This window comes from Suncus etruscus, chromosome 8 (assembly GCF_024139225.1).
Source record: "Suncus etruscus isolate mSunEtr1 chromosome 8, mSunEtr1.pri.cur, whole genome shotgun sequence".
Taxonomy (NCBI): Eukaryota; Metazoa; Chordata; class Mammalia; order Eulipotyphla; family Soricidae; genus Suncus; species Suncus etruscus.
In genome coordinates, this window is record NC_064855.1 from 68,678,131 (window position 1) to 68,684,130 (window position 6,000).

Below are 6,000 nucleotides of genomic sequence, written 5' to 3' on the forward strand. Positions count from 1 at the left end.
CTTGACTAAATATGTGAAGGACCTATACAAAGAAAACTATAAAACTCTGCTCCAAGAAATAAGAGAGGACACACGGAAATGGAAACGCATACCCTGCTCATGGATTGGCAGGATTAACATCATCAAAATGTCAATACTCCCCAAGGCATTATACAGATTTAATGCCATCCCTCTAAAGATACCCATGACATTCTTCAAAGAAGTGGATCAGACACTTTTGAAATTCATTTGGAACAATAAACACCCTCGAATAGCTAAAGCAATCATTGGGAAAAAGAATATGGGAGGAATTACTTTTCCCAACTTTAAACTGTACTACAAAGCAACAGTTATCAAAACAGCATGGTATTGGAATAAGGATAGGTCCTCAGATCAGTGGAATAGGCTTGAATACTCAGAAAATGTTCCCCAGAGATACAACCATCTAATTTTTGATAAAGGAGCAGGAAATCCTAAATGGAGCAGGGAAAGCCTCTTCAACAAGTGGTGTTGGCACAATTGGATAGCCACTTGCAAAAAATTAAACTTAGACCCCCAGCTAACATCATGTACAAAGGTAAAATCCAAATGGATTAAAGACCTCGATATCAGCCCCAAAACCATAAGATATATAGAACAGCACATAGGCAAAACACTCCAGGACATTACAGGCATCTTCAAGGAGGAAACTGCACTCTCCAAGCAAGTGAAAGCAGAGATTAACAGATGGGAATATATTAAGCTGAAAAGCTTCTGCACCTCAAAGGAAATAGTGCCCAGGATACAAGAGCCACCCACTGAGTGGGAGAAACTATTCACCCAATACCCATCAGATAAAGGGCTAATCTCCAAAATATACAAGGCACTGACAGAACTTTACAAGAAAAAAACATCTAACCCCATCAAAAAATGGGGAGAAGAAATGAACAAACACTTTGACAAAGAAGAAATACGCATGGCCAAAAGACACATGAAAAAATGTTCCACATCACTAATCATCAGGGAGATGCAAATCAAAACAACGATGAGATACCACCTCACACCCCCAGAGAATGGCACACATCACAAAGAATGAGAATAAACAGTGTTGGCGGGGATGTGGAGAGAAAGGAACTCTTATCCACTGCTGGTGGGAATGCTGTCTAGTTCAACCTTTATGGAAAGCGATATGGAGATTCCTCCAAAAACTGGAAATCGAGCTCCCATACGATCCAGCTATACCACTCCTAGGAATATACCCTAGGAACACAAAAATACAATACAAAAAACCCCTTCCTTACACCTATATTCATTGCAGCTCTATTTACCATAGCAAGACTCTGGAAACAACCAAGATGCCCTTCAACAGACGAATGGCTAAAGAAACTGTGGTACATATACACAATGGAATATTATGCAGCTGTCAGGAGAGATGAAGTCATGAAATTTTCCTATACATGGATGTACATGGAATCTATTATGCTGAGTGAAATAAATCAGAGAGAGAGAGAAAAACGCAGAATGGTCTCACTCATCTATGGGTTTTAAGAAAAATGAAAGACACCCTGGTAATAATAATTTTCAGACACAAAAGAGAAAAGAGCTGGAAGTTCCAGCTCACCTCAGGAAGCTCACCACAAAGAGTGATGAGTTTAGTTAGAGAAATAACTACATTTTGAACTGTCCTAATATTGAGAATGTATGAGGGGAAATGTAGAGCCTGTTTAGGGTACAGGCGGGGGTTGGGTGGGGAGGAGGGAGATTTGGGACTTGGGTGATGGGAATGTTGCACTGGTGATGGGTGGTGTTCCTTTTATGACTGAAACCCAAACACAATCATGTATGTAATCAAGGTGTTTAAATAAAAAAAAATTATAAAAAAAAATAAATAAAAAAAAATAAACAAAAACAAATACTCCACATCACTAATCTGGGACATGCAAAGCAAAACAATAGTGACATATTGTTTCATGTCCAGAGATTAGCACACAGCACAATGAACAAGAACATCCACTGCTGGCATGGATGTGGGGAGAAAGGAACTCTCATTCACTTTGCTTTTGGGAATGCCATCTAGTCCAGTCTTTCTGGAAAACAATATGGATTATTCTTAAAAACCTGGACATTGAGTTCCTATATGATCTGCAATCCTACTCCTAGGGAAATACCCTACAAACACAAAAACAATACAATAGTACTCTCCAGACTCCTATTGAAAGTTCAGTGGTGCTATTTACAATAACCTTAATCTGGACACAACCCGGATGCCCCATGACAGTTGAGTGACTTAAGAAACAGTGGTACATCTATACAGTGGAATACTATAAAGTTGTTAGAAAAAATGAAGTCACAAAATTTGCTTATGTACGGATTGATATGGAGGCTATTATATTGAATGAAGTAAGTCAGAGGGAGAGAGATATACACATAAAAGTCTTATATGTGGAAATTAAGGAAAATAAAAGACAGTACAATAATAATACCCAGAGACAATAGAGATGAGTGTCAGAAGAACCATCCCATGATATGAAACTTACCACAAAGAGTGATAAGTGCAGTTAGTGAAATAACTACACTAAGAACTACCATGGCAATGATAGAAATACAATGCCTGTCTCAAAGGCAGGCAGGGGATAAGGCTCAAGGGAATTGGGGATAAAGGTGGCAGAGAAGTTGCACTGGTAATGGGGGGTGTGCATTTTATGACTGAAACCCAATTACAAACTTGTTTGTAACCATGCTGCTTAAATAAATTAGAAAAAAGTTCATCACCACTGGTTATTAGGGAAATAAAAATCAGAATAAAAATAAGATATTACCTCACATCATTGATAATGTCTTATATCAAATATTTCAAAAATAACCAAGACATTCAGGTATGTGCAGCCCTTTGACACCTCAGAATAGAACCTTAATGGTCCCCAGCACTTCCTCTTGACCCAGGTAATTTCTGACATTGCAAAGACCAAACAGTATCTCACCTTGCATCCCTCTCATTGGAGACTGTGCTAGTGGAACAAGACTTGCTGGGAGTGAACACTGCTTGAAAGTCCCCCATTTTACACACAGAATTTAAGAAAGAAAAATGAGCAGCAGGCAGCTGGTGTCAAAGCTCAATCCGTGTATGACTAGACAAGATAATTTTCATTTGCCTTTCCCACCAGGCCAGCTGACACATTATTCTTTCTGTAGCTTAATGGTGCCATTGTTATTGTTGCTTTATAAAATGAAGCATCATGCATATATACAATATGCGCAGACTGTACTTATTGCCCCCTCCCAGTGATCTAACTATGTGTCAAAGCAAGTTCTTTCATTAAATAACACTAAATGACACTTATAAGTGTCACTTCATGCCCAATCTGCTAAGAAATAAGGTCCAAGAATGACAACATAACACTAAATCTGTAAAGATATATAAAGTGTAAAATGCACACTGTAATTAGTCCTTAAAAATGAAAAGCTATGTGCTTTGAGGGCACTTAAATCTTTGTTCAAAATTCAGATTTCTCCTGCTTGAAATGAAGATACTGAGGATGATTCATCAGAGCCTCGCTCTTGTTCAAGTTCTGGACATGCTGAGAAATGACCCAATAATCCCACAAGAAGATGAGCCCATTCATTCTGTGAATTTTCAGGAACTCAATATGTGTATCCACTAAGAAAACAGGGTTGTAATAGCTCCTCATTGGGCACTCTGTGACAAGGATTTCCAGGCCAGGATTTGAGATCAATAAAAACTTCATCAATGACATTTTCTATGAATTGACCTGGTGCTTTGTCTCATATGCAGTTTTATGTGAGTATCACAAAACCCACGTAGAGCAGAGTCTACAAAGTGTGGATGTAAGACCATACTGCAAAGCCCCATCTCTTGTTAGGGAACTCTTATGGGTAAATCCTCCAGGCATAAACAGAAAAAGAAACCAAAAACCATCCAAATGAAACAATAAGGAATTCAAAATGCTTTGAAAATACAAAGACATACTAATGATAATTGTCATTGTATTATTAAGACCCATTTAAACCATTGCTTGTCAAATTATCAGCATCAAATTATAAAGAGAAGCAATTTTATTATTTAAAAGAGCTGTAACTTGAATTCCTCTTAGGACAAAAGAACTAGCTTTGAAATTTCCAGTAAGGTCTTTTAAAAAAACAACTTACTGGAAATTTTTCATGCGGAGGGTAAAGTGGCAACATTTCCCTAAAGAGACAAAGCAACTAGGACAGGAAAAGAAGCAATTGCTTAAGAAATGGGGAGGTATTAAGACTAAGTTATATAGCTGCATTGTAAATCCTTTTTATTTAAACCCTAAAATTTCAGGAAACCCTCAGCATTTCCAACTTACAGTTAAGATGTATCTAGGAGAATGAAGAAATTACATGCTATAAATAGAGCATGATGTGGCAGTATACAAAGGAATCAGGACACATGATATGGCTAAAAGGTGCCTGGAAGTGGTTTCTATATCAGTAGCAGAAATTGAATGCTAGAAAGAATGAAATTATATGACCTTGGTCTTTACTTCTAGTGTGGAAAAACCAATTATAACAATGTGTGCATGGCCCCATTTTCAATGTTTTAATTGCAATAGTTTATTAAATTGTATTATAAAAGTATTTCCAAAAATACTGTGTTTAATCATAATTTATTTGTGAATCCTGGCTTATTCCTGACTCTGCACTCAGGGATCATTCCTGATGGTACTTAGGGAACTGTATGTGGTGCCAGCATTGAATCTGAGTTAGCTGCATGTAAGGCAGGTAACTTTACTCCTTGCTCTTCATCTCTCTGACCTAGGAATTTTATTTTTAAAAAGTCAAGGAAGAGGCCGGAGAGATAGCATGGAGGTAGGGCGTTTGCCTTGCATGCAGAAAGATGGTGGTTCAAATCCTGGTATCCCATATGGTCCCCTGATCCTTCCAGGAGCGATTTCTAAGCATAGAGCCAGAAGTAACCTCTGAGAGCTGCTGGGTGTGACCGAAAACAAAAAACAAACAAACAACAGCAACAACAAAAAGTAAGGAAAAGATGGGCCAGAGAGATAGTACATGATGAAGAAAACTTGCCTTCCTTGTTCCCAAAATGGCTTCAATCCCCTGAATAAATACATATGACCCCTGAGCCTTCCAGGAATAATCTCTGAGCACTTCAGGAGTGAGCCCTGAGCACCACCAGGTGCTGTCCATGCCTAAACACACACACACACACACACACACACACACATACACACACACACATTGAGGGAAAGAAAACACACCCACCTACTGGTGTATAGAAAGGCCATTGATTTTTGTGTGTTAATTTTGTAGCCTGCCACCTTGCTATATGAGTCTATTGTTTCTAGAAGCTTTTTGGTAGAGTCTTTTATACATATCAAGCTGAGCAAAGTAGAGAGTCTCTGCTGGCTTTATACAAAATTTATTGATAGGCTGTTTCCAAGCTGCCCCTGCTTAGGCCCTTCTATGCTGATTAAGAGTCATAGAGGGGCCGGGTAGGTGGCGCTGGAGGTAAGGTGTCTGCCTTGCAAGCGCTAGTATAGGATGGACCGTGGTTCGATCCCCCGGCGTCCCATATGGTCCCCCCAAGCCAGGGGCGATTTCTGAGCGCATAGCCAGGAGTAACCCCTGAGCGTCAAACGGGTGTGGCCCAAAAACCAAAAAAAAAAAAAAAAAAAAAAAAAAGAGTCATAGAGCGTTGACAAAGAAATAGATGTTGGAGTTGGTATTCTCCTTTCAGTCTGTTTGTTTGGGGGCCACACCTGGCAGTGCTCAGGGCTTCAGGGCTTACTCCTGGCTCTTTCCTGGGGTTCACACCTGCTGGAACTTAGGGGACAACTTGAGGTGCCAGGATGTCTACATGCAAAGAAAGCATCCAACCTATTATACTATCCTTTCTGATCTCCATTCAACATCATCAGGAATTTTGTTCCTGCTGAATCATTTCCTCTGGGCTCTAGACTTCAGGTTTGAGCTGGATTTCTAAATCCAGAGCTAGGGACTGGGGACAGAATTCTCTTGATTAAATCATGGTATTAT